This window comes from Malania oleifera, chromosome 9 (assembly GCF_029873635.1).
Source record: "Malania oleifera isolate guangnan ecotype guangnan chromosome 9, ASM2987363v1, whole genome shotgun sequence".
In the NCBI taxonomy this organism is placed as follows: Eukaryota; Viridiplantae; Streptophyta; class Magnoliopsida; order Santalales; family Ximeniaceae; genus Malania; species Malania oleifera.
In genome coordinates this window covers 54072789-54081851 of record NC_080425.1, presented here as the reverse complement: position 1 = coordinate 54081851, position 9063 = coordinate 54072789, and positions in this window count along the sequence as shown.

Here is a 9063-nt window from a genome sequence, read left to right as displayed (position 1 = left end):
GGGTCTATCACGCTATTCATGAACTAATCCAATGAAGCAGTGACAACTCAAAAAAAATTTTGATTTGTTTTGAAAAGAAAGTTATAATTTAATTATTTGGTCTAGTGTATGAGTTGTTATAAAATTACATAAAATTTTTAATAGTAAGTTAATTGTGAAACTATGGGTGGTTCTTAAAAAACAAATTGTACACAAATTGTTTTAAGTGTATTAATCGCTTAACACAAAAAAGTACCAACTTTTTTCACTCTCTGATTTACTACTAAAGATTTACCATGATTAAAAATCCTTTTTATCAAACATACAGTTGACTTGAATATTCCAACACTTCCTAAGATATGTTTATCAAAATTTATTCAATAGTGAATTATTATTTTCAAGTTGAGTATTCCAAGTCTTTGTCTTTAATTGACATCATTTGATTTTCTTCTAATTTTCCTCTAACTTTTATTTATGTTTGATTTGTTTGGTGTTGATTCCATATCGGCTCATTTAGTTTGATTTATTATATTGGTATTTTTTTTATTAATTTTGATGCCCAAGTTGGTTTTTTTTTATAATTTATTTGTAAATTTCTAGTGTTTTATTTGTTGTTGCAGTTTTCCTCCATCGCATTGCACTGATTTTTTTGTAAAAAGTTTTTCCCACAAGCTTGTATGCTGAATAGATGTCTACGTTGAGTCTTCTTCCTGCGTTCGCAATCTATTATGTATATAAATGGTTGCAGGGTCATGTCGTTTATGGGATTTGACCTAAAAGCCCTTTATCTTACAAGAGGATAAATAAATAATAATGTTAATTCTTCCCACCAGCCTCGTTGGTAACCTGATGGTGCTGCACGTGGATGTCTGCAGCCCAGGCGAGGGTTCGAGTGCTGGTAGAGAGAGGGAGAAGAGAGAGAGAATTGATTTGAGGTATTCTAAAATACCTCCTTTTTCTTCTCTTTTTTCTTACACACCATACCAGTTGCAATAATGAAATAAATAAAATAAGCATGTACAATTATTTTACAAAAATATAAGTACACAGATATATTTAACCATTGAACAAGTAATTTCAAATTCAAAAAGAGAGATTTAGATCATTGAACGTAATATATTATTATAATACAAAAACAATATTCCATAAGATTATATTTTTGGGACCAAATGTGATAAGGCTGTAGATAATATTGTCACACAATATTATTATATTGAAGAAAAAAATTGTTAAGAAAATGAAACTAATATTGATTTTGTGTTATAATAATATAACATACTATAATAGTTAATATTTAGGAGCCATATTCCCTAAATTGTATTGGCTAATTTGGTTTTTAAATGATACTTGTTTTGAAATAATTATTGAAAATTTTAGGACATAAATCAAAAAAAAAAAATCTCGTACTTAAATAGTGATGGAGCATATGCTTTGCACATGCCCGTATCAATTTAAACATAAATAATCATACAACTATAATTTATATTAACAATGATATAACTAAATTTTTGTACATTATATCTTTGGGAAAAAAATATAGTGATGTGTGTGCATATGTGAAGATATTTGTCCAATTTTTCGGATGCATTTTCAGAATTGCTATAGAGAGATTAGATTTCAAAATAACAAACATAATTGGAATAATGGGATTTATAAAAATTTTTATAATTAAGAGAATAAGATTATATTAAAATTTAGTTTTCTTCTTTTTGTAAGAAAAGAATATTTTTGAAGCATGCAAGTCAATTAATGTGAGGCTTTTTGTCTCTCCTTTTTTTTAAAAAAAAAATATTAAGCTCATCCACCCAATATCGAATCATATTGTTATTACGTATGTTAAGTGACCTTTCGTGACATTATCCCCAAATCATTTCCCATGAAAATCAACAGAAGAAAGCTATTTTCGTAAAAAAAAAAAAAATTTTTGGAATTTAACTATAAGTTCCACTAAGACATTTGTATAAACAAAATTGCTAGCTAATATTTTGATGGTCATTCATAAATTAAACAAATATAGATAACTAAACATTGGTATCCTAACGTGTCATTTTATTTTAGAAAATGGAGCCTTTTTTAAATAAGACTAGGTTTGAGGGTTTCTTTCTGAATAGGAAGATAGTACTTTAAAACCCTTTTAATTGGAAATCAAAGAATTGGCACCCTAAAACACTCATTCTATGAATAGTTACTATGCTTACTTTGTGTAAGTGTATTTATCTCTTCTTTTTGAAAGCAAATTTTTAAAAGAAAATGTTGGAACTTAAAAAATATTTTTAAAATCATATTGCAAGATCAGGCAATCGACCGTCAGCAGAGGTCGGTCAACCGCCCTCTACAAGTTCTTCTCTTTTTGCTCATTAATTTCAAAAATTTACCAACCTTTAACCCCCTTTGAAAAGGTTTTCGCATAATCCATGTGATAACCCAAAAATATATATACGATTAAAGTACAATAATAATAAAATAATAAAAATTATCATTAAGTTAATATCAATACATAAGTGTTTTTCTGTAGGATCCTTGATTCCATGTTTGATGCCTAAAAAAAACTGTCTTAGTCAGTGCTCAAAGACCTTGCGGCTCAGTCGCTTCCTAGAGGTCGACCTGATCAAAATGGAATTTCATAGGATAAACATGATAAACACTATTTGTACACGTAAATAAGTACATAAAATAATGTTTTAACTGACATAAATTGTAGAGATATATGATAAAATAATAATAATTTAAGTATCCTATGCGGGGCCCACAAAACTGTGTGGGGCCCACATGAGTCCTGAAGCCGTGTAAAGGTTTACACGAATCTCGAAGTTGTTTATGGCTCAAAAAATCGTATGAGGATGATTGGAATTACGTAGGATCTATTTAGGTCTCGAAGTTGTATAGGACCCACAAGACTATGTGGGGCCAACATGAGTTTTCAAATTCAAATTTAATTTTTATTCAAAAATAAATAATAAAATAAATAAATACTAAAAATAGTTTAAAAGTAATAACAATGATAATAATAATGATAATAATGATTAAGAAAAATAATAAAATAATTAATTAACTAATTGATTAATTAATTAGGTAAGTAATTAATTAAAAATTTATTTAATGAGAATGGTGGCAAGTACTCCCACATGGCCTCCATCCCCATCTCATACTCAACCCATACCTTGCACATCCCTTGCCCATTCTTTAATTTAAAAAAAAAAATTATAATTTCACTCCTCCCCACACTTTTACAAATTTCATTTCTTCCCCAAAATTTTCTATAAATAGGGAGCTCTCAACCTTCATTTTTCACAACAATTTTCCAAGGAAGAGAAGAATTAATGAGTGAAAGAATTTGTGGTGGAGAGAGAATTTTTGAGTAAGTTCTCACTCACCTACTCTTTCCAATCTCATCTCATAGAGATAGTTACAGTATTCGTAGCACAAGGTAAAAAAAGAAGGTAAGTAAATTTTGATTATGTTAATTTTTTTTTCTATTTAAAATTCATACTCGAGTTTATTTTATAAGTAAATTTCAATCATGTTAATTAGTTCCACAAAATTTGCATAAGTTTATTTTTACGCATATTTAATTATACTAGTTTTATCTTTAATATACTTGCATCTATTTTTGGGTTAAGAAATGTTCTAATCCCCTCAGGTAAATTTTCAGCATTTCTTTCTATTCAAAAATAAAATTATATATATTTTTAACACAAAAATTGTGTGGCATGAGTTTATTTTTACGTTACATTTTTTTTATGAAAATATGAGTAAAGATGAGATTTTCACGATATTATTTTAAATTGCATAAATTATAATAAAATGATTTTAAAACCCCTTATGGCAACGAAAGTTCAAAGTTATAGATGCTCAATACCGCAGCTTAAAGTTTAAACGGATCAAAGTGCACCCACACTATTTATAGAGTGGTTATTTATGATTAGTGGATTTCTCTTGAGTGCACACCTGGTTCCAGATCAGGACTTAATAAAGAAAATCTCACTTAAAGTTTACGTACGTTGATTTAGTTTGATCGGCCTGCCAGTTAAGTCCAGTCTTCGGACCGCACAACCCAGACATGGGGGTAAACATGACTTACGACAAACAGGCTTAAGGGTGGTTTTTACATATTTAATTACGTGTACAAAGTTACTGATGATTTGAAGAAAAAGTGTAAGTTTACATGAAAAGGATCATTCTGATACTTCAATGACGATCTAAGGTAAACGTATAATGAAAAGTATATGTATGTTTATCATTAAATATTTTTACAATTTTAAAGTTAAAAGTTTAATTTAACAGTTATAATATATGATTATAAAATTTTACTGTTGTAATTGATGGTAAAAGTTTTATGTAGTAAATTTTAAATTTATATTTATTCTAAAAGCAGTTTTGAAGTTATAGTATTAAATATTATTTTACGAAATTTTTTTAAAAACTCATTTTTGCCACACACTAATAATAATCTTATTTACTTACTAAGCGTCGTCTCACTCCAATCATATTTTTATTTCAGATGACTCTGAAGAGCATGTTGGAAATCAGGCTTAGCAAGCATGCGGGTGGGGATAGAAAAATAAAGATTGATTAGAAATAATAGTATGATGCCAGATATTTATGTTTGTGTAATTTTTCTTTTTTTGAAATAAATGATTGTAATATGGATAATTAGTGCTCTGATTTAATAATAATTAAGTTTATTTGCTTCCACTATAAATCAGTAGTAAAAAGTTAATATCCCAGACCCCTTCGGGATCGGGATGTTACAATCCATACAAATGACTTAACCTTTTGAATATCCGACTAATTATTATGTATTCAAAACAAACATACAAACAGGCACATATTGTAAAATAAAGAATAGAATGAAAAGAGATTTTTAGATTTTTGTTGGATATATGCACAAATTGTAAAATAAAGAAGAGAATGAAAAGAGATTTTTAGATTTTTGGTATAACTAGATCCACAAACTGCCTACATATCCTCAAAAGAGGAATCAAGTCATCTATAGTTCCTAAAAAATATTTAATTTCAATCTTAAAAATATTTTTTGGGTTGTTTTATTGAAACTCTTGAATTTGCATTATTTAGTTTCTTTAGGAGGAAAAACATAAAATCCAACTTGAAAACTTTTTTTTTTACCTTTTAGAAAAGAGAATTTTTAACCTATTTAATAGTCACATCATGAATGGTTCATTAAAAAGTTTAATTTTCTAAAAAGATGTTTTGGTTTCTTTGGAAGGAAAACCATTTACTCATTTGAAAAGTATGGATTTTGGGAGCAAGAACCACAAACCTACCTTGACGCTTTTTGAAAAAGGTTAGAGAACATCAAAACGCCACATCATGGATGTATGACTCCAAAATATTTTGAAAACTTTGCAAAAGTATAGAATCTTTAATGAAAAACATCACACAAATTCATTCTTCGATGAAAAAGTTTTTTTTTTTTTTTTGAGAAACCATGAAAACCTCTAATAAATGACACTCAATTTCAATCAAATTTGGCGATTGACCACTTGCAAGGGTTTGTCAACCACCTAGTTGCCAACAACTACTATTTTTTTTCGTTTTTTTTTTTTTTTGGTGTAATCAAGATAAAAACATGTCCTACTAATCCTAGCATGCATATTTGACATGGATTCATGGAAAAATCATGAAAATCAAACATAAACATACAAAGGAACAAAAATATGTTTCATCGTTGCAAAACTTATAAAACAAATGGAAATGAACAAAATAGAGGGTTAGACACTGAGTTTATTGGAGAATAATCTTCTGTAAATTAAGGGGATGACACCCTCACTTCAAATCATATCCCAAATCCTCTTTCAAAAGAAGAGATGTGTAGTTTTCTCTCTATTCCTTCTTTTAATAAAAATCCCTTTTAACCCTATAAAAAACCTTGAAAACCTCACCATGCCTCCACTTGGACGTCCACTTGGGCATACCCCAATTTCTCCCCAAGAGATCCCTTTGTAGACCTCTAAGAACGGAGGGAAAAGCCTTTTTGAATTAGAATTTTAAAAATTCTAAGTCCAAAATAGCTTCCAATAACTACCAATTGCCAATGTTGGAGATTATGTGGCATCATTGGGTAATGGGGTATGTGGCAAGCTCGAATTCCCCAGCTAATCATTGCAAGACAACTCAAAATTTTCGGGGTTGGTTGACTGCTCGAAGGAGCCAGTTGACCTCCTGCATATGGTGCTAATCAATAGAGATGGAGGAAGGTCGATCAACCACCCAAAGTAGTAGATTGATCGCTTAGTGAAGAATTTTTGTTTTCTCCTTACTTATCTTTGTATTTTGGTATCTTCATTTAGGTTATTATTTTTTAGTCAAAAAATGACTAACAACAACAATATCATTGTCTAAGTTGTAAAGAATCTCCCCACGAACCCCGTGGTAGCTTCTGATCATTAAAGCGAGCGAGAATCAAGCTGAAAATGAAGAGAGGAGGGAGAGAAACCAAACCTAGAGAGAGAGAGAAGTGAGAAATGATTTTTCTCGCTGAATTCCCGATTTCAACATATTTATAGACAGTTGGCCATGTGGCTTCGTCGATGAGACACATGTACTCATCGACGAACCACAGAAGGGCCTTCATCGACAAACTCTTAATAGCCTGAAATTCTCCGCTCTCGGTATCTCCTTGTCGACGAGACATGTGTACTTTATCGACAAGACCTAGAGAGACATTCGTCGACGAAGATCATTGGTTCGTCAATGAACCCCTATTGATCCCCATTTTTCCTTTTTCCTTCTCTTTCATTTCTTTTCTTTTATTACTTTCATACATTAAATTTTGGGTCTCTAAAAATGATCTTGAACAATTGATAGGATTTGTCGTCTTGGTTAACATTATTTATTTGAGAAAGTATTATAGATTGATAATTATGCTTAATCACAATCATTTTAGGAATTAACTTTCTTATAGGATTCAATATTGCTAATCTATGTATTATATTTGAATTAAATTTGAATACAACTCAACCCTAGCATTTTACTAATTTAGTTCTTATAACTCAAGAATACCTAATTGTAAATAGACTTTCTTGAACATAGACTTTGCTGAAGATTTTTTTCTCCGATTATTTTTGTCCACTATACATTAATTGAATGCAAATGGGTGTCCGTACAAGAAAAAGCTTCATCTATAAATACAAGGACATGTCTACATGAAGATATAGATCAGAATACATACATTTGTGTGAGCTGGACTCTAAAAAATCATCTACTACAAGAACTTCATTTCTTATGCTTCACATACAAGCATCCCTATAAACCCCCTCACTTACTTGGCCTTTGCTAGAAGCATTTTCCTTTGCTTGAAAATCCTTTGCTATCATTTTAAATTCCTAAATAAATCTTTGCCACATTTCTCCTTTAGCACTGCTAGGAATTAAAACTTAAAAAAAAAATAAAAAAATCTCCTTCTATCCCAACCCTAAGCCCAAAAACTTCTCTAGCTTCATTGAACAAATATAAAGCCAATATTGACGCTTCCAACCCTCAAGATTTGAAAACCTCTACTCAATCCTCGAAAAACAACGACAACCCCTCCAAAAACCAATTGTATGGCGATGAAGAAAACCTAACCCACAATTTTACCTAAGGTTATGCTCAAGCATAAATAGAAACTTGCTCTTACCCGCTTTGTCTAGGCTCAAATCAAGGGTATTCCCTTTGATCTAAACTGATCTATTGCAGTCTCCTTCCTTCACGAGTCTGTAATCACCATAGCAAAAGGATGTCAAAGGGGGTAGACGGAGTGGTTTCACAAGATGGCAATATAGAGAATTGTCAATACCAAACAACAACAAAAGTATAAAGACAACAAATTTTATATGTAAAACTAAACAAAAGAAATGAAAACATGCAAAAAATCATATTCTTTTATCATATGAATTATGGAAAAAACAATATGAAAGTTAAGGTGTGGTCCCAAGAGGGAGGGTGAACTGGGTTTGTAAAATTCTTTTAATTCTTTTTACAAATTCACAATCTTTTGTATACTTAACAAACACACAAGAATGTTTTTATTTTAAATACTAAATTAAACAACCACAATCTACACTCAATCTCAACACAAGTAAAATACCTTTAACAATAACAATCAATCAACCATACAAGATACTTAACCAATTGTGAGAGCTGCAACACTTCCTTATTTTAGCGTTTGCAAAAACTCAGTTTACAGTTTTTAAATAAAGCCCTGTATGAATGAATATTGGTGCACTTCTTTTAACCAAGATTTCAGCAAACGATTAATCAAAGTACTCCCTTTAAAGTTTCCACAAAAGATTAATCAACGTACTTTCTTAAATTAAAAGTTTTTCTCAATCTCAATTTTCAGTAACCTACACTTAGAAACACAATTTATATATGCTGAAATTTAAAGAGTAAAGGTTAAGAGTGAGATCGAGTTTTTTACGAGGTTTGACTTATACTCAGCCTACGTCCTCGCCTTAGGCAAGACCACCTAAGGATTCCACTAACGCGTTCCTTTGCCAGCGAAACAAATTGTTTGCAATCCCTCCTTTAGGGTGGAGCCCCCTCTCCAAGTGATACCTCACGCTCGGTTACAATAATCCAATAGCCTGAACAGTTAAAGAAACAAGGAAATAAGAAAGATTTCTTTCGTGCAAAGGATGCTCTCAGATAGAGTTGTTAGTACAAATAAAGCTCAGTTAATATACTTTAAAACAAATATAAAAAAAAAATTGAATTGAAACTTAAGAATTAATTCATCGGAATTCCTCCCTTGATATGGATCAGTAAATTAGAGGTATGAGCTTAGAGAAGATTGATCAGAAACTCAAAATATCTCAGCAATTCTCAGTATGAAAGTGTGAGCAAGAGAGCTTTGAGAAAGAAAGAGCAATAAGGCTTGAGAGCAGATTTTCAATGCTTGATACTGATTTGATTCAAGAAATCATGTATTTATAGGCCCAAAAAGTGTTTAATTCGTATTACCTAAGTTACTTGGAGTGTTTCCTAAGTTTATACGAAATTTGGGAACTTTTAAAAATTATAACCGTTAACAGTGGTCAGACGTCTGAGGTCTCGAGGTCAGTAGCCTGAAGTTTCTGAAAA